Source organism: Macaca fascicularis, chromosome 5 (assembly GCF_037993035.2).
Source record: "Macaca fascicularis isolate 582-1 chromosome 5, T2T-MFA8v1.1".
Taxonomy (NCBI): domain Eukaryota; kingdom Metazoa; phylum Chordata; class Mammalia; order Primates; family Cercopithecidae; genus Macaca; species Macaca fascicularis.
Genome location: NC_088379.1, coordinates 193,929,274 through 193,950,650, shown reverse-complemented (window position 1 = coordinate 193,950,650; position 21,377 = coordinate 193,929,274). Strand labels below are relative to the sequence as shown.

The 21,377-nt window shown below is 40.1% G+C and overlaps 1 long non-coding RNA gene across 2 annotated transcripts; it reads right to left on the bottom strand.

Annotated features, from left to right (window-relative positions):
• Positions 1–638: 638 nt before the first annotated feature.
• On the bottom strand, positions 639–20,522 carry LOC102122919 (uncharacterized). 2 transcript variants are annotated; one of them, XR_010587113.1, is made up of 5 exons: positions 14,959–15,700; positions 13,087–14,498; positions 12,303–12,433; positions 7,507–7,597; positions 639–7,329 (listed from the first exon to the last, which is right to left on the bottom strand). It is a non-coding gene; the product is annotated as an uncharacterized lncRNA (long non-coding RNA). The 2 variants fall into 2 exon arrangements; XR_010587112.1 differs by lacking the exons at positions 13,087–14,498; positions 14,959–15,700 and adding an exon at positions 20,226–20,522 and having other exon boundaries at positions 641–7,329.
• Between the last annotated feature and the right edge of the window lie 855 nt (positions 20,523–21,377).

Here is a 21,377-nt window from a genome sequence, read left to right as displayed (position 1 = left end):
AATTTCAATTTATTATTATTTCGAGATGGAGTCTCTCTCTGTTGCCCAGGCTGGAGTGCAGTGGTGCGATCTCAGCTCACTGCAACCTCCCCCTCCAGGGTTCAAACAATTCTACTGCTTCAGCCTCTGAAGTAGTGGTGTGTCCGGAACTGGTGGGTTCTTGATGGGTTCTTGATCTCGCTGACTTCCAAGAATGAAGCAGAGGACTCTCAGGGTGAGTGTTACAGTTCTTAAAGACGGTGTGTCCTGAGTTTGCTCCTTCAGATGTGTTTGCAGTTTCTTTCTTCTGGTGGGTTGGTGGTCTGCCGACTTCAGGAGCGAAGCTGCAGACCTCAGTATTACAATTCTTAAAGGCAGCGCTTCTGGACTTGTTCGTTCTTCCTGGTAGGTTTGTGGTCTAGCTGGCTTCAGAAGGGAAGCTGCAGACCTTCCTGGGGAGGATTACAGCTCATAAGGAGTGAGCGCCAACAAGATTTATCCTAAAGAGCAAAAGAGCAAAGCTTCCACCGACTGGAGGCATATCCCAGGGTGTTGCCTCTGTGGACTCGAGCAGCCTGCTTTTATTCTTATGTGGCCCCACCCACATCCTGCTGATTGGTCCATTTTACAGAGAGCCGATTGGTCCATTTTGACAGAGTGCTGATTGGTGTGGTTGCAATCCCTGAGCCAACACAGTGCTGATTGGTGCATTTACAATCCTCTAGCTAGACACAAAAGTTCTCCAAGTCGCCACCACACTGAGGAGCCCAGCTGACTTCACCTAGTGGAACCCCCGCCAGGGCCCAGGGTAGTGGGCAGAGTTGCTTGCTAGTCCCTCCCCCATGCCTGCATTTCTCAGCCCTGCCCCGCCCCATACTTCTCAGCCCTTGGGTGGGATCCTGCCCTGAGGGCGCCCATCAGGGAGGCTCGGGCCATGTGGGAGCCCACTGCAGGGTTACTTGGGTATGGCAGGCTGCAGGTCCAGAGCCTGCCGCATGGGGAGGCAGCTGAGGCCCAGTGAGAGTTCGAGCATGGGGCAGGGGGGCTGGCAGTGCTGGGGGACCCTGCTTGCAATCTCAGCAGCTGCTGGCCTGGGTGCTAAGCCCCTCACTGCCTGGGGCCAGCTGCGCAAGCCAGCCACTCTGAGTGCAGAGCCACCGAGCCCAGCCCACCCGGAACTCGAGCTGGACTGTGAGCCCCGCCAGCAGCCCCGGTTCCCGCCAGCATCTCTCCCTCCACACCTCCCAGCAAGGAGAGGGAGCCAACTCCAGCCTCGGCCAGTCCAGAGAGGGGCTCCCACAGTGCAGTGGTGGGTGAAAGGCTCCTCAAGCGCCCCAGAGTGGATGCCCAGGCGGAGGAGGCCTGGACAGCCAGCAAGGGCTGCCAGCGTGCTGTCACCTCTCAGTGGGATTACAGGCATGCACCACTACTCTGGTTAATTTTTGTGTTTTTAATGCAGACAGGGTTTCACCATGTTGGCCAGGCTATTCTCAAACTCCTGGTCTCAGGTGATCCACCCTCCTCGGCCTCCCAAGGTGCTAGGATTACAGGCATGAGTCACAATGCCCAGCCAAAATTTCAATTTATTATTTAAATAAAATAAGAAATTTTTATTTTTAAGGGTGATATCAAACAGTTTCAGGTTTTAGCAAACATATATTATTCACACAAACAAATGGATGCAGACACACACTTTTACCCACCAGAACAAATAGTCCACTGTTACCAAAATTTACTGTTGCTCTACAATGTGTTACCCTCAGCAAGTTTCTTTCTTGTCTTTCCTCCTCCCCTTTCTTGTTTTCTTTTTTCTTTCCCTTGTCAATAAACCTAGAATTTGCTCAGATCTGTTTACATAACTAGTCATTTTAAATTATTGATTTAAGTGGCATTTTGATCAAGTCATCTGAACATGACTAATTTGGGAATTTAGGCCTTAACCATTATAATTTCCAGATAATTTTTTAAACTTTTTTTTCCACTAAAATGTGTCCTTTAAGAACATAAAAACTCAAGATTTTAAGAACACAGTGCAAACCTATTTTTCTGCTTTTTCCCTTGATTTATGAACTCAATTAGTCCAAACTATAAATAACCCCATTTAATAATTTTTATTATAAAAGTCATAAATTCATGAATCTGATAAAAATTCTTGACTAATGTGAAAGATCACCATTTAAACTGTGCTGTATCCAAGTTATTTCAACTTTATGTGAAGTTACCTAGCTATTAGTTTATATAACATTTCTGGTTTGGGATATCTACCTTGTAAAAATTCTTCGAATAAATGAAAACAATTCTTATCTTCTTTCTAGCATAACATTATTCAACTCTCAACATTACTCTGGTCAACTCTTGTTGTTTAATGTGAATTTAATGGATGACAAACTTGGCAGAAGTGTCTCTCCCAAGGTGTCAAACTCAGTCTTACTAGCCTGTCACGGAACTTGAGGAAACTAAACAGAGGGGTCATCTCCCATGCCACACTGTCTTATAGCTTCTGAGGATGCATTGACCTGATGCCTCTGCTTCACTTTTCACTCATGCTACTTCTATCCATTTCAGCATCAACCAGTTCCTAGATTTTTTGATTTAATACTTCAGTAAACATTCAAAACAAAAATTAGGATGTCAAACAGGTTTTCCGATTTTTAATTTTTAAAGTCAGAATACTAAAATTTACATTAAATACCTCTCACTTAATATCACAAAATATCTATTATCTATCTTTATTTATCTAATTTTACTATTGACCAAAAGACAATTGTTTTTTCCAGGGAGAGGGGAACATATTGGCTCCCTTTTACATTTGTTATTTTTGTTTTCTTTCACACTAGTTTTTTCTTGTTTATCCTTTTTCTACCAAACAATGCCTTGTTTTTACCCTTCCATGAGAAACTTTTCCTGTCTTACCAGTTTGCAGACTCCCTCCCATGGTGCCTCTCATAGCTGCAGTTAAACAGCTTTCATAAATAAACAACCCCAACTGAAACTCACTTGTTACTGTTTAAGTGAGAAAATCTTGGTACTTTTGGAACATATAACATAGCCAAAATTAACATAAAGTAGGTAACACAGAAGACTGGTAGAATGCAATGTTCCAGGAATATGCATTTTGGGAGATTGCAGTGTCATTGTCTATATATTCAGAATATGCTCTATATTCAGATGAATATAAATGAAAGTTTTAGTCAGTCGAATTTTTGTTAGTCCATGTTTAAAAAGACCAGGGTATCAAGATTTGGGGAGTTGTTATTTAAGCAGACTAGCAAATTCAGTTGGCCAAATATTCAGTAACTTCAAACTTTCTCCAGTTGCACTGAGATTACCTGTGCTGGAGAAACATCAACACTTTTCTCTATTCTTCAAAGCTGCAGAATTCCAGGAAAAGTTTAAATGTTTATCATAATATTATTCACCAAACTAATACTATAAACTTCTATACTTACTTCTCTGCCTTTGTAGCCCTTGAGTTAGCTTTCAGCAAACCGTGCTACAATGATATAGAGTTATTTACATCTGCCTAGGCCTATCAAAAGAGCCTCAGATATCTTGTTCAGTTTGATAGATAGAAAAATCTTAATCTCAGCATTCCAAAATTATTATTGTGCACACATCACCCCAGGGCATGTTACTATATGCTGCTAACAAAACGGTAAATAAGGTAGTTAAGAGGCTGTATTGGTCAAGTTTCTATTTTGGAGAGGGAGATATGCACCACAAGAGGAAAAAAACAGAAGAAAATAAATAGAATAGTTGCGAATTGCAGTGAGTTGTTGGAATCAAATAGATAGGTAGGCCTGTTTTCTGTCTGTCGGTCACAGACAGCCTCTTTGCAGTGTGGACATGTGAGCAGAGAGCTGATGGATGAGAAGCAGCCAGACAGGCTGCCTTCAGGGGAAGAAGCCGGAGGTGGAGAGGTGTTGATGACGGAAAGGGGTGGGGACTGGCCTGCGAGATGGTAAATGCAGAGGAGCACAGAGAGAAAGAAGGCTGCGTGCCACAGAAGGTAGGAGCACTCACTGAACAGAGGCTTTTAGGCCAGGAGCGTCTCCATTGAAGACCTTGGCTCATGTCACCGGGTTTATGACTCAGAAATAGCTTCCAGAGCATTTGCTATGTTGAATGCCTTTGTGAACACGGAATGGATAGAAGAGACATTTAAGAACCAGAAGAGTGTTTTCAGGCGGCAGTTCAATGCCTTCTGTCCTCAAGGGTCACAAGTGAGCTGTCAATGTGGGCTCTTTCCATGAGGTTTAGTTTACAAGAATCTGCAAACCACAGCTGAAACCCTGTGCAATGATCAAGCACAACCCAGACACTTGAATTTCTGTTATGAAGCCCTCATGGTTTATTTAAATAGTGCACACTGGTTTCTTTAACCACAAAAACACAAACTGTTCTAGGGCTTTAGAATTGTACATTTCTTAAGGGTATTATTTAAAGAAAAAATATATAATGAACAGTGTTTGAACACAAGAGTTTCTATAAAGGTAAGACAAGTTTTGATGTTTGTTCTCCTTCCTCCCTGCCTTCCTCTTTTTTTCTTTCCTTTCTTTCTTTCTTTCTTTCTTTCTTTCTTTCTTTCTTTCTTTCTTTCTTTCTTTCTTTCTTTCTTTCTTTCTTTTCTTTTTTCTTTCTTTTTCTTTCTTTCTCTTTCTTTCTGTAAAATATACTTATTATCTATTTATAGTCAATAAACACGTTTTAACATTTTAGTAAAACATCATCAAACAGCAAATGAGCAAAATACAGTTGTAGAATAAAATATCTCCTTTATTTAAATATATATCCCCAAAATATAACAAATGTGGAATATTTTCCCTGCCCTGCTTTTCTCCTTCTCTACGACTGGTGGCGCTCCTGAGCTACCACACGATGCGTGCATTGCCAGGCCGCGGCTCCCCTGGGGCATGCCGCCAGTGTGCGCTGAATCGTGGTTTAAGTTTGGCATTCTAAGAGAATAGCTGAGACTGGATTTAACCAACTAGTGTTTATGTCACAATGTCCAGGGGAGTGAGGCTGTGGTTGATAGGAAATGTGTTTATTGATATTGTCAAGAATCTGGCCAGAAACCCTATCATTACAGATCACCAGACAATGAACCCTCACACAGAATGTTGTTCTAACTTTGTAATCATAAAGGAAAAGGAATCCACTTAGCGTTTTAAATTTTAGGTTTGGAAACTTCTTAGACATTTCTTTGAGCTCTCAAATCCAATATCTTTGGTAAGAAGCTAGAAGTATCACAAAAACTAGCTTTTGAATGACTTAATTTTTTCCCCAACTCCATTTATTTTTTAAAAAATCTTGAAATATCCACATATTATTTTCCCTTTTCTCTTTTTTCCACCATTCAGTGATTTAAGAACATACATTTGATTCAAAACATGTTTGCATTTTACACTGACATTGTAACTAAAGAAGAGATTGGCTATTTCGTTTAGAGTCAAGTATCTCTGCTGTGTTCAGGTGTAATTGTCACAGGTAAAGTGTGTGCCATAACGAGGGCCACTCGCTGTTCAACAGAACCAGGGAAAGAGGCAAACACATTCTGTGACCCAAATGGCAAATCCCTAAGGACAGATTGCTGATGAGTTAAAATGGCATTAAAAATGGACCCAAGAAATTGAACCAAGGAATAGTTTCCGTGAGATAGACCTAAATCAGGAAATTCAGGTGATTATAGAAAACCCAGGATGTCTGAGCACTGATGCTACTGGGTGTTCACCTGCTTCATCATGTTCTCTCTCTTGGTTTCTCTCAGTTTCTTCCTTTCTTGGTTTTTCTCTCTCTTATTCAGTCACTAACAAGTTCTCACACAATCTATGTAAGATGATGTTCTCCAAAATTCTGTGTTGCCTTCCGGGTAATGTTCTACTTTTCTATTTTCAAAGTTCCACGTCTCCTAATACAGCAGGTTTAGGAAGTGAATATTTGCCTTCTCCATTGCTTAAATGTCCACTCACTTTTTCATCAGCTATTGCCTTACATAAACTGTTCTCTACTGTTCTCCCCTGCTAGCCAATGCCTACAGGCTGTTTGTGCATTGTGTTTTTTCTTATTATACAATCATATTTAGTGTCACATTCAAGGATCTTGGGTGGTTCTAGTTAATCAGCCTTCCCCCAGGGGCAACTTCTCCCCTGCAGCTTGATTCTTGTCGTAGATGAGCCTTAGACTCTGTCTGATGCTTAAGCACTTTTCTTACAAGAGGGTTAGTGGGAGCCCGCTGTGGCATGGGCCAGACAGTCAGGGTCAGATGATTGACTGGCCAGGGGGACTTCCAGCCAGAGACCATTTTCAGTATTTGGGGGACTTCTCCTCCTTCTTCTACCCGTATTCAATCCTCCTTCTTCTTCTACCTGTATTCAATTCAGGTCAACTACCAGGCGTTTCTTCTGTAAAGAGAGTTTAAGCCATTCTTTAAGGGTAAACTTTGTTTCAAGGCTTATGAAATTGGCATCTGTGCTGAGGTGGCCTTGTCTCTAGAACAACCAGGGTTTTAGGTCCCCTTGTCCTAGAGTTCTGGTAATCCCTGGGCCAGAAGTGGAAATCCCCAAGCCAGGTGACATTAAATTGCTAAGTGATACATAGTGCAGGCACTGTGAGACGTCCAGGTGGCCTCATGGCTGTCATTAGTCTTATAACCACGATATGTCGCTTATAGTAGACTACACATAGTCATAACACTTTGTCACACTCATTGTGCTTACTTCTTTGTCAAATTTTCTATATTGCTTTCTATTGAATTAGTGCCTAAGGGCAGGGACCATATTTAGTGTGCTTACTGTTGTATCCGTGGTGATACCTAGTACAGTGCCTGGCCCATCGAAGGTATGAATCAGTCTTTGTTTAATTTAAATCTCGATGAATTAATTGCAGAAAATTCAACAGAACACATGTGTGAGGCTCTTCTGAGAGCAGGGGTCCATGCAACTGCACAGGCTGCATACTCGCGATCCTCACTACTTCTAATAACCTCAAAGTGTTTGCAGCAAAGCTCTCCTCCCTGAAAAATTTCAAGTATTTCTTCTCAGCAACATAAAAACAAATCTACTAAAACAACAGGAGGTTTGCCAAATATGTTACTACTTTTCTTTGCTTTTTGGGCTCTCAATAGAGTCCACAAATATTGCCCGTTCATTTGTAGAAATGAAACTTCAGAGAATCACCTTCTATAATGGCTACTTCTAAACTTGACATAATGTGTTTTTAGTTTGATTATTAATGACTTTCCCTGTCTCACTTTTGAAGTTCAGCGTTGTCGGTCACTGTGGCATCATTTCTAAATGGAACGTTGGATGTTGAATCTTCTGAGGTGTTTGGTTGTGCCATGTCACTGATTATCTAGAAACATAATGTTCTTGTGAGATAGATTTTCAGAAAACTAAAGCAATCATATAATAGATATTCAATAATAAGCAAAAACGGAGAGTAAAAGATCATATGGTTTACATGAAATGATGTCCTAATGTATACATTGTTCTTTAAGCTTGGAAAAAAACAAAACAAAACAAAACAAACCTGCTCTCCTTTTTCCTCACTTTTTTAAAAGAAGTATTTAGAGTCCAGCCACGTCGTCTTCTGGCAGCTCAGTCACAAAATGTCCTCATTCCTAAGGACAGAAAATCAGTTCCATGAAATGGTGACAAATGAAACAGGATTCTTAATGTTGATCCCATGCCCTTTTTAGAATGTAGCAAACCACTTTAATCTGATGGCAGCCTCAGCAATTCCAGGTACATTCTCTTTAATAGAGGTGTTTTCCTTAATTCCAATAACCACACTTATGTAATCCAAACACTTGCAGCCCTATTAAGATGACATTCTATAAATTAAAAATGCCTGTGTACGAGCAATATACAAATTTCTTATTCAATAAATGAATTTGAGCAATATCTAGAGATGCTTTAAAGTGACACATGATATAATGCGTAACTTTTTCACAATAGGACGAAGTGATAAGTTTCAGAAAGAAACCATATTCAATCCCTATGGAGACATATATATACGTTTACATTTTATTTCAATCAAACGAACCTAAGAAATGTGTGTAATGCTATTCTAAGGTCACTACGTAGGAGTGAATGAAACATTTGCGAAGCTGAATTTTTATTTATCTGGGGTAGGTCATTTACTTCTTCATGTGTCGATCTGTTTTTTTAAGCATAATTCATAGGTTTAGGGTCACACAACTTATATTAAACCATTAATTTTTCTAAAATATGTGTTTTATTTAACAAATACACAGTGCCTACTATGCATAGGCTATTCTAAACATTTTTAAAATATTAATTTGTTTACTTGTCATAACAACACCAGGATGAAGGTACTTTGATAATCCCTGTTTCATAAAGGAAGCAAAAAGGACTTAAGTAATGGGGCCCACCAGAGTGAAGAATAACTATTCTGAGCTACTGGGAGTCAGGAGGGGGTCATCTCAGCAGGGGCAGCAATGGCCAGAAAGAACAAGGGGAGGGGCCTCTGGGTGCTTGCCCCCTTTTTATCTGAATGTCTGTGCTCAAAATATGCTGAGCTGTACACTTAAGGCCGGGGTACTTTTCTCCAAGTGTATTAGCATATGTATTTATATATGCATATTATTTTTAATACGATGTTGGAAAGAAAAAAAGGTCAAATGTCTTGTTCAAGGTCAGACAACATGTAAACGGCAAGGCCAGGATTTGAACCAGGCTTGTCTAGGTTCTTAATTACCATGGTGGTAGAATGCTTTCTTGAGGTGCCGGTTTTTTTTTTCTGCTCTTTGAATTTTCTCTCCCAGGTCTTTCCCATTCTGCCTTCTAGGCAGCAAGACCCTGACTATTTTCCTGCTTCAGGGATCTTTGCTCCCCTGAATCAAAACTTCAGGAAACAACAGCTGTTTATGCTATTTTCCCCTTTATGTAAAAGTGTAAAGCCATCGATGAGAAGAGAGACAGAAAATCTCCCTTCTATAGAACATTCAGTATGATGTTGGCTGTGAGATTGTCATAAATGGCTCTTAATATTTTGGGGTGTGTTCCTTTGATGCCTCTTCTGTTGAAGATTTTATCATTAAGGGGTGTTGGATTTTATCAAAAGCTTTTTTCTGCATCTACTGAGATGATCCTATGGCTTGTATCTCACTATAGAGAAGGAAGATAGAAAACAGTGTCTCTGAATACGGCAGAGAAGTAGAGATTTTCCCCTATACTGATGAAGGGATGACAAGGGATGATGACCTTTAGGATGTGGAGATGGGTCCTTATAAAGTGTAGTTCCCACACAACACTGACACTGAGTTCCCATGAAGTTCCCACACAACACTGACACTGAGGTCCCATGAAGTTCCCACACAACACTGACACTGAGGTCCCATGAAGTTCCCACACAACACTGACACTGAGGTCCCATGAAGTTCCCACACAACACTGACACTGAGGTCCCATGAAGTTCCCACACAACACTGACACTGAGGTCCCATGAAGTTCCCACACTTTAGAAGGACCCGTCTCCACATTGTAAGGGTCTGTCAATGGGGATGGCAACGGGTGAAACAAAGGTTGCTGGACCCATGACATTCACAGCCCTGACATTCACAGCCTTTGCACAGATCCCTGGGGTAAAAAGGAACAGAGAGCCAGGGGGCTTCATGGGACCTCAATGTCACTGGCCAATGAGGATATCACCAGTGACCATAATTGGGTAAATATTAAATGAATTACATTCATTCTCCAGGCATTAAACATCTAGATTATTTGAATCAGTTTTTCCGATTCTTTGTCTTTAGTTTATTGAAGATCATTGCTTTGAATAAAATAGAGGTTAAAAAGGGGACGTATAAAAGTCTCCGAGACTACTATGAACAACTCTATGCACACAATTAGAAAATCTAGAGGAATCGCATAACTGCCTGGAAACACATCATCTCCCAAGATTGACTTAGGAAGCGTTTGAAACCCTGAATAGACCCCAGTATCAACTTCTGAAACTGAATTAGTGATAACCTATCAGCCGAAAAAGCCCTAGACAAGATGGATTTACAACCAAATTCTACTAGACACACAAAGAGGAACTGGTGCCAAGCCTACTGAAACTATTCCAAAAAAATTGAGGAGGAGAGGCTTCTCCCTAACTTATTCTATCAAGCCAGCATCAGCCTGATACCCAAATCTGGCAGGGACACAATGAAAAAAGAAAACTTCAGACCAATATCCCTTATGAACATTGCCAAAATCCCCAACAAAATAATAGCAAATTGAATCCAGCAGCACGTTGAAAAGTTAATTCACCACAATCAAGTAGGCTTTATCTCAGGCTGTGAGATGCAAGGCTGGTTCAACATAAGCAAATAAATACGTGTGATTCACAACTTAAACAGAATCAAAAGCAAAAACCATAGGATCATCTCAATAGATGCAGAAAAATCTTTTGATAAAAGCCAACATCCCTTTACGATAAAAATCTTCAACAGACTAGGCATCAAAGGAACACATCTCAAAATATTAAGAGCCATTTGTGACAGTCCCACAGCCAACATCATGTGGAATGAGCAAAAGTTTGAACTATTCCCTTTGAGAACTGAAATAAGAAAAGGATGCCCACTCTCACCACTCCTATTCAGCATAGTAGTGCAAGTCCCAGGCACAGCATTCAGGCAAGAGAAAAAAGGAAAAGGCCTCCAAATAAGAAAAAACATAAACTATCTCTTTTCACTGATATGATTCTATACAATGAAAATCCGTAAGACTCTCCCAAAAGGCTCCTAGGATAAATGACTTTAGCCAAGTTTCAGGATACAAAATCAATATATGAAACTCAGTAGCATTTCTATACACCAACAAGGTCCATGCTGAGAATGAAATCAAGTGCATAATCCCACTTACAGTAGCCACAAGGAAAATGAAATACCCAGGCATACAGCTAATAAAGGAGGTGAAAAATCTCTACAAAGAGAATTACAAAACACGGCAGAAAGAAATCAGAGACAAATAAATGAAAAAATGGTTCATGTGCATGGACTGGAAGAATCAATATCATAAAAATGGTCATACTGCCCAAAGCAATTTAGATTCAATACTATTTTTATCAATCCACCAATGGCATTCTTCACAGAAATAAAAAATACTATTCTAAAATTCATACGGATTCCAAAACAAACCTGAATAGCCAAAGCCATCCTAAGCAAAAAGAATAAGGCTGGAGGAATCACACTACCCAACTTCAAACTGTATTATAAAGCCACATTAAGCAAAAGAGCTTGGAATGGGTGCAAAAACAGACACATTATGACCAATGGAGTAGAATAAAATTTCAGAAATCAAACCACACTCCAACAACCATCTAATCTTCAACAAGGCCAACAATAGCAAGTAACAGGAAAATAATTTAAATTCCTTAAATCAAAGCCACAGTGAGATACCATCTCATACCAGCCAGAATGATTATTGTTAAAAAGTCCAAAAAACAACAACGATGAAAAAAGATGGTCAGGCTGTGAAAAAGGGAATGCTTACACATTGTTGATAGGAATTCAGATCAGCTCAGCCACTGTGGAAAGCCATCATGTGGAGATTTCTCAGTGTGGAGGTTTCTCAAATAACTTAGAACTACCATTTGAGCCAGTAATTCCATTATCCAAAGGAAAATAATTCAAAAAAAGACACGTGCACTCATATGTTCATTGTCAAGCTATTCACAATAGCCAATGGAATCAACCCAGTTGTCCATCAATGGTAGATCAGATAAAGAAACTATAGCACATATACACTAACAAATACTGCATGGCCATAAAAAAAATTAAGTCATGTCCTTGTAGCAGCGTGCATGAAGCTGGAAGCCATAATTCTAAGTAAACTAACACAGAAACAGAAAACCAAATACTATATGTTCTAACTTAAAAGTGGTAGCTAAACATTGAGCACACATGAACATGAATCTGGAAGCAGTAGACACTGTGGACTCATAGAAGGTTTGGGAGAGGTGGGTTAAAAAACTACCTCTCAGGTACTATGCTCACTATCAGGTGATGGAATCCATACAACAAACTTCAGCATCACACAATATTCCTATGTAATAAATCTACACATGTATTCACTCTGTCTAAAATAAAACTAAAAAACAAAACGAAAGAACAGTCACAATTTATAAATTTGGAAAAAAGAGAAAATGTAAGTATACATATTTCTGTATGCTCTTGACATATATAGATGTAGTCTAATCTATGAGGGACAAATAGTTCATCTCAACAGAGAGATTAGTTTTGGAATATTTTCTTAATACAAATTACCATGTTTATTATGAAATAGGAAAACAAAATTGTAAATGAATAATCAAAGTACCTGATTTTGAAGTTTTAAAGTAGAAATTCTCATTTGTCTTCTTGGACTAGGCCTTTTGCATTGACTTGCTTGTTTTATCAGTTTTATAATTTGCATTAGTCCATTGTTCTCATGCTGCTATGAAGCAATACCTGAGATGGAGTAATTTATAAAGAAAAAAGGTTTAATTGACTCAAAGTTCCGCAGGGCTGGGAAGGCCTCAGGAAACTTACAATCATGGCAGAAAGGGAAGTAAACACCTTCTTCTTCACAAGGTGGCAGCAAGGAGAAGTGTCAAACAAAAGGAGAAAAAGTCCTTTATAAAACCATCAGACCTCACGAGAACTCACTCACTATCATGAGAACAGCATGCGGATAACGACCCCCATGATTCAATTACATCCCACTGGGTCCCTCCGATGACACAGGTGGATTATGGGAACTGCAATTCAAGGTGAGATTTGGGTGGGGACACAGAGCCAAACTGTATCATGAATGCAATGGGATTTCTGAGGCCAAGTACAGATATCTATAATATAAATTGCTTTTAAGGAAGAAGCTTCTAAATTTCTGCCAAATTTGAACATTTAGTATACCTAAAATAGGTCCCCTGATTTTAAGAATAGTGAAGAATATATAATACCAACAGAATAAATCATGCTATAGTATAGTAAGAATGAAAAATAAAGTAAAGAGAATGGCCGATTCTCTCAGGCTGCTCCTATTTACTAGGATATTACTGGGGAAAACCGGAGGTAAGAAACTGTATTAAAAGGAGATCGTCATTCACAGATATTGCAAATACCATGACACTCCAGGGCTTTTTCCCAGTCTGTGTATTCAGCGTCGGAGTCTGGGTAATAGTCGCTTTTTGTCAACTAAAGTCAGCAGGACTGGCTGCTGGCTGAGTTTGGAATTAATTATTTATCTCCTGCAGGTCCAGAACCACTGTAGTATATTCTCATTTTGGCCCAGAGGCATCACATCACAAGAGCGGCATCGTGTAGAAAGTGGTACAAAGACTCAAAATGACTCTTGGGAGAATCGCTGCAAACTGTACACAGTTGATTATTTCCTGGTCCTAAATTATAAGCTGTCTGGGTGCCAGAGTACTGTTCATGCATTGGAATTTGCTCATGAAAAGGTTGTTTGTTTTTGTTTTTATTCTGTTTGCTTCTAGGAGCCAAAGCCCATCAAGGAGTCAAAAAGACAGTTTATTGACTATAACAGGCAACAATCAAGATTGGACTGGCACCCTTGTTTTCTTCTCTCTGCCAAAATTGTCCATGGAGCCATTGCTGTCTCTTCCTATTGCTATCGCTGTCTCTTCCAGCCGAGCCACTGACATTTCAGATTCCTGTGTATCCTTGAGGTTATGAAACCTACAATGGAAGAATGTAAAATGTCTTGTTCTCATAAACAAGAAACACCTGGGATCACAGCACTCCCGGTATATTAGTCTCCTCTTCCTCTACAGAAATGCAAAATATACAAGCAGCACTATCATGGATATGAATCTTTCCTTCACTTTTTCCCTAGAAAATAAATTCATGGGTTTTATATATAGGAAGACACTTTTTAGAGAAGAATTTACCATCTGGACTTTTACAGATTTGTTATTTCGAATATTATATACAAGATCAAAATAAGTCAAAGCCTTTTTTAAAACGGGTAGCTCTAGCTGCCTTAGGGGATACCATGTGTACCAGTCACCTTGGGCTGCCATAACAGCTACTATAGACTGGACAGCTACACAACAGAAGTTGACTTCTCACAGTTCTGGAGTCCAGCCAGCGAGGGACAGTGCATTCCGCATCTTCTCCTACCTTGTAGGAAGCCACCATTTCATTGTGTACTCACGTTGCCTCTTCTCGTGTGTTGCTAGAGCAAGATCGCTCTCTCCCTCTTCCTGTTCTTAAAAGGGCACCAGGGCTGGTCTCGGTGGCTCACACATGTAATCCCAGCACTTTGGGAGGATGAGGCGGGTGGACAAGGTCAGGAGTTCAAGACCAGCCTTCAAGACCAGCCTGACCAACATGGTGAAACCCCGTCTCTACTAAAAATTAAAAAATTAGCCAGGCGTGGTGGTGAGCACATGTAGTTCCAGCTACTTGGGAGGCTGAGGCAGGAGAATCGCTTAAACCCCGGACGCGGAGGCTGCAGTGAGCTGAGATCACACCACTGCACTCCATTCTGGGTGACAGAGCGAGATTCCGTCTAAAAAAAAAAAAAAGGTACTAGTTGTATGGATTAGCATCCTGTCATTATGACCTCATTTAGCCTCATTATTTACTAAAGGCCCTGTCTCCAAATACAGTTGTCCTGAGGGTTAGGGTCTCAGCATAGGAAGTGGAGGGTGGCACAATTTAGCCACATTATGACATCATAGAGGGGATCATAGTATTTGTGTGTTTGTTCCCTCCAAATCTCATGTGATCCTCAGTGCTGGAGGTGGGGTCTGATGGGCGGTGTTGGCTGGGGGGGTGGTGAATGCCTCATGAATGGCTTGGGGCCCTCCCCTTGGAAATGAGTCCTTGCTCTATTAGTTCACACTGGAGCTGGCCATTTAAAGGGTCTGGCCTCCCTCTTCTCTTTCTCTTCCTCCCTCTTTGCCCATGTGACAGGCCTGCTTCCCATTTGCCTCCCTTCATGATTGGAAGCTCTCTGAGGGCCTCACCTGAAGCACATGCTGGTGCTTGCTTCTTGTACAGCCTGCAGAACTGTGAGTCAAACACACCTCTTTTCTTTCTAAGTTATCCAGCCTTGGGTATTCCTTTAAAGCAACACAAATGGAGCAAGAGAGGAGGGGATTAGAAAAGAACAAAATGACTCGATAAGAGAGAGAATAAAGGCAACACTGGGCAAGAGACGATATCTACGTTCTGTTCCACTGCTTCGTAATTCCACTCGGTCACCTCTGAGTTTCCAGGAACCATTCCAGTGGAATATTTTTCTTTTTCCTCCTTCTTCCTGGTTCACTTACTCTCTTGGAGAAGTTGACAATGTGGCCGCTTTTTGTCTTGAGATTCTTTTCTCCCTTCTCATTCCCTTGGTTTCTCTTGCTGACTCTGCTCCTTCCTGCCTCTTCCATAGATTTATTTTCCCTAACCACCTCTTAAATAGCTGCATTTCCTGGATTTGAGGACCAGACCTTCTTTTCTTTCTAACTCAGGCACCCTTGTTCCTGTCCATTCTTTCACCTACTGCTTTATAATGATGACTGAAACTGATGTTTGTATCTGGTGTTCTCTCCTGCACTCTAGGATTACATACAAACCACCCTCTTAGACGTCACATCTGTTCTTCAGACTCAGTGCTTCTCCCGTGGGGTCAGGGTGTTCCCCTCTCTACAGCGAGATGCTTCTCCTGCTTTCTGAGACGCTGCTTCTGCTTTTCTTCTCTGATTTTTGGCCCGGTCACCTGCAGAGCAGGCCTGACGGCCATCTTACCTGCCACCTCTTTCACTCTTTTGTATGTTTGCTCCCAGTCATACTGCTAAGGCTTTTAAGTAGATCTGATCCCCATTCCCATTTCTGCTCTCTCTGTCCACATGGACAGTGCTTTACTCCAGCCACCCTCGCTCCTCATGTGAACCATTAGTCATTCTCATTGCAGTCTCTCCAGCCGTGCCTTCTCCATCCGTCTTCCACAGGGCAGTAGAGTGATCTTTCCAAAACAGTTATTTGAAATTATTCCCTGCATTTCCAATTTCAGTGACTGCCACAGTCTACAATACATGATTTGAATTTCATACTACGGCGCACATATGTAGCAGCAACCATGAAAAAAAAAATCATGCCATCTGTTCTTGAAAGGTCAGATTTTGCTGTCTCATGTTTCTTTGCTTTTCCCTTTTAAAATAGAACTTCTATTTATTCTTTAATCTCACCTCAAGCTGTATTTTTTAGAAAAGGATTCTACCAGGCACACTTAGCAGACCCCTTCCACAGGCTGTGTTAGCTGCAGATGTACCATACGTTTCCCACACAGTGCTTGTCACGCCGTGCTCCCTGGTTTGCTGGCACACTCATAGGCTACCTGGACCCAGGGAAAATCTCATCATTGGTCCTGCTACTTAGCACCTAGTCTTGGTTTAATAGATATGTAGCAAATGTAATAATTAATGAAATGCATTATCAAATATACAGCAAATTTGCTATTAAATGTATAGAAGTATGTTCATAAATGTTATTACATGTACACTAAAAAAGGTATTAAAAAAATTGCTTCAAAAATGAGCTTTCAAGGATGACTTATGTATTTTGAACAGAGATGTGGAGAAATAAAGTTTTTTCAGATAGAGAAAGTAGCACCAGCACTGGCACAGGGGATGTTCAAATTGAGTGAGTTATTTGATGGGAGAATTTAGGGGAGAAGCTGGGGGAAGTAAACGTGAAGAAAACCATATTGTGGAGGGCCTTGAATATGTTGTATTTTCTTTGATTAGAAACAAAACAAAACAAAACTTCAGCATAGACTGTGTGTTATAGAAAGATCTTAGCTGTATTCTACCCCCAAGAGGCATTATATACTATTTGAAGTATGAGGAAACATCCAGGAATACCAGGTGGTTACTTTGCAGGTAAAGGACGCTAATGAGGATTCCTCCCTCCAAAGACAGTAATTACAAATAGTACTGTTATCTTTCGTCTTGATCAGAGCTACTCATTTCTTCTTATGTGACATAAAGAAAGCTAGAAATATTTTATCATTGGTGGAATGTGTCTCCTTAGAGATATGTGAATGGACTTGGGAAAATGTAAAACACCGCCCTCCTTGCACAGACAAGGCAAGCGTGGTTAGCAAGCTCGGAAACCTCTGCTCCTCTGAGTGCAGCCGTGGCTTAGGGCTCCATTCCACTCTGCCTTTCTGTCACCTGAGTCCACTGAGGAAGTCACCTGAGACCGTCTGAGACCGCCTGGCCATGTTCCACCTTTCTGGAACTGGAATATTCTTCCACATAAGCTCATATTCAAGGTAAGGGTTGGAGGGCTAAAAGAAAAGAAAGATTTGTGATATCATTGATCAAATAATGCCAGATATTGTGTGTGACAGGTTGTGTGTGCGCGCACGTGTGCTTGGCACAATTAGGTCTGAGACTTGATTTTATTCCACCTCGTCGTGGTAGATGTCTATTGGAAACTGATTTTCTACCCCCCAAAACACTAATAAATGTGAAAAGCCAAAGTGACTTAGGTCAGCCCACAGCATAGGTTAATAACTTGATATTTAATTGGTTAGGAAAAGGGAAATCATTGATGTTCTTGAGTGGCCAGTGGTTAGTACATGATGCTTTTGAGCCAACAAAAAGAATTCTTCTCTGATAGGAAATTAGCTTCAATTCCTGCTAAACTGAAGGTTTTTCTTTTATGTATGTATGTGTATGTATAAGTAAATGAGCTTTTCTGTATGTCTATGTAAATCCAGACTCTATAAATTGGTATTGATGGATTATCCCAAATCCTCAACCATTTCTGCTACTTCTAAGAAAAATCGTAATAAGCAAATCTCATACTAGTATCTTACGTGTTACCACTGGGTTTTTACTTTGATACGGTTGCCAGCGTGCAATCAGTATTTCGCAACTAAATGTTGATTGGCGTTTGTGTGTGTTTGTGTCAGGCTTTAACATTTAGGTGATTTTAAGCCATAATTTTTCAAACTGTTGGAATGACAAAATCTTTGGATGTTCTTGCACCATCCCTGTTGCTTTCTGCATTGGTGTTGGTGTCTGTGCTGCTCCAAGTACATTTAATTGTAGGGCAAGAGCATTGGACAGCAGTTAACTTGTTAGTTTTTTTCTAAAAACCTTGGAGACTTTCCCAAAAGTTCTGCTCCAGGAGAGATCTGGCAGTGTTCGCCTGAGATGAGTCCTTTCCTTCTGCCACCTTCCCAGGACAGGGCAGGAAAGTTGGACACTTTCCACCAAACACATGAAAAATGAAGACAAGAATCACTTCTCCAGATACCTTTATTTCTTGCTATGGTTTTGACAAGTTCAATGAGGACTAAATTTCTCTGTTGTATAGGAATGAAGATACAGGCATGAATATACCTCATGAAATGATTAAAATTCAATTAAAGTTAAAAGATAGCCTTACATTTTGTCAAAGCTATATGACAATTTGAAATTCATTTTCATACTTTCTATTAAGCCTCAGATGCAGCAGGCAGAGTTTTACCTTTAATAACATCAGGCTATGTTATAATGTTATTATACATTTGTCTTAAATGTATCTACCGGGTAGGAAGAAAAAAGTGTTTGGGAAAGATGTTAATTTCCTGGTCTCTGACACGCTGTTGGCCAAATGACTTTCCTGTGACAATAAATAGGTTTTGCTTGACGTACTTATTTATATACTATTTAATACACCTTGTATTGAAAGGAGATGAATAATAACTTGACTCAATGCCAGATTACCTTACTCCATACAATCAGAAGCTAAATTCAAGACCTCTAATACCAAATGACACTAATCTGTTCCAAATTCTCTGTGACTGCCTTCCTTTTTTAGGAAGAAACTTTAGGAAAAGGGATACTGTTCTTGTTTTCTCTTATGAATAGAGAATAGTAAATATAATAAAATTCACTGAATAGTATAGCTTTTTCACTTTCACAAATTTACAAATAATAAATTTATCAGAATATAATGATGGAATTTTTTTAATATCTCCCGATATCCTATTTGGGGGAGTTATTTAACGTTTTTAATCTTTTAGAATTCATTCTGCAGGTATAGTTAAAGACTAGCATCTGAATATTAAAAATTTACATTGTTAGGCTGGGCACAATGGTTCAAGCCTGTAATCCTAGCACTTTGGGAGGCTCAGGCAGATGGATCACTTGAGCTCAGGAGTTTCAGACCAGCCTGGACAACACAGGGAGACCCCATCTCTACCAAAAATCCAAAAATTAGCTTGGGCATGGTGGCATGCACCTATAATCCCAGCTACTCAACTGGCTGAGGCACAAGAATTACTCAAATCCAGGAAGCAGAGGTTGGAGGGAGCCAAGACCATGCACTGCACTCCAGCCTGGGCAGCAGAGCAAGACTCTGTCTCAAAAAAAAAAAAAAAAAAAAAAAATATATATATATATATATATATATATAATTAATGATTTATTTTTTTCAGAAATGTATCTTCTTGTATATAACAGGGATTGCTTTTGTAATTCAAAGCCAAATGATCTGAATAGATACTTAAATGTATCTTAATTAGGGGCTTTGTGAAGGTAAATTTTAGACTTTGGTGACAATTTTAGAATCAACTAAATTATAAACTCTCTAATAGCCTAAGAATTGCACATCAGCAGTAATATTAACTCTCCAACAGCCTAAGAATCGCACGTCAGCACTATGCTTTACAAGTGATTGAATTCAATAAACATCTATACAAGCCTGACTTTTTGGTGCACATAGTAAAGAAAAGGGTTCTGGACTGCAACTGCTAGCAAAACTCTGGGTGATGAACAGCGTATATGGTGCCCAAAGCAGCCCCTGTATCCACCACCTGGGTTTCATTCTAGTCAGACTCTGGATAGAAGGTAAAAGATTAAACAGGGGACCCACATGGGCAAACTGAGACCTTAGCAGTAAGTTAAATATAGATAATAAAACCTCTACAACCACCACCCTTCCGCTTTATCAATAAATTTATTTTGGCAAAACAAACAAATTAAGACTAAGACTAATTAGTACTTTATGGTATAATTATATTTTAATATTCCCGGTCTACTCCAAGGCAAAGCTGTGAAAGGAATGAGACACATCCCCCATATATCTCCCAACTTTCTGAGCCCAGCACAAACACATTCCTCCATATTTCTTTCAAACTTCAGAAAAACACCACCTGGGAAATCTCCGATAAGGACGCAGCGGGAACCAATAAAAATGCTAAATGTATAATATTAACCAGTTGTAATGCTGTAACCGAGAGAATTACCTTGTTCCCCTGTAACTTTACATATCCTGTTTACCTCGGGCTGTAAAAAGCAAGCACTCGCATTGTTCGGGGCCCTCTTGTATGCTGTGGAATGGAGGGACCAAGTTCGAACTTGTAGTAAAGATCCTTGCCGCTTGGCTTTGACTCTGGACTCTGGTGGTCTTCTTGGGGGAACAAACGGTCTAGGCATAACAGCTGAGGCACAAAATATAATTTCAAGAGTTGACTTGAGCCAAAGTGAGCACAGCTTCCCAGAAGACTCAGACCCAGGTCACCTTGGATATGAGCTCTGTGTGGCCTCTGTTACAGGCAGGCTTTTAAAAACAAAAAGGCGGGCAAGGAATGGGCTGACACGAAGTTGCTTGTCAGGAATTCTCATTGGTTTACAGAAATAGCAATGGTTGGTGCCTGGCTCTTTGTTGTAGGGATTAGGGACCAGGTGTGTGGCATTGTTAGGTTAATTGTAACTACTTGTGAAACAGCAAGCAGTTTCAAGAGCTGATTCCCTAGCGCAAAGAAAGAAGGGGGATGGGACCCCAGTCTTACTCCCTGTTTCTCTGCACCTCATCATTTCTGCAGATACGAAGTTTCCTTTCTTTCTCTTCCTTGAGAGATGGGTAATCAAAGGAACCCTCAATTGTAACATTAGGGAAAGGGAAAAAGTAGAACTAGCCACGTGCCTCTCAGGAGAAACTTAGGTTTTGCTAGGGTAGTACCACTCCTGTGTTTGAAAGTTGGGTGTGAAAATTTACAAGGCAGCATGCATTTCACAGGCAGCCCACACATGTCTGTGGTCTCCTTCGCATCCTCTTCAAGAATTTCTCCAAATTCTCGCCTAATTCAAATAATCAACAATGGGGTTATTTTCACTGGTATGTCAGGTTAATGTAGACAAGTCCCATCATTACTTCCTTTGTGACAGTTTGTATCAGCACAAAAATATTCATTCAGTTTTTTTGTTTTGTTTTGTTTTTGTTTTGGAGTGTGCGTGTATGAAATTTGGGTAAATGGTAAGGAAACCTTTCTTAAAATTAAAATTAACTCAAGAAAGTATAGCATTAGAAATTCTGGGAAGCAATATGATTATGAATTGATTTCAGGAGTCCCAACTTTATGACCTTGATATCAATTCTCATTAATAGAAAATAGAAT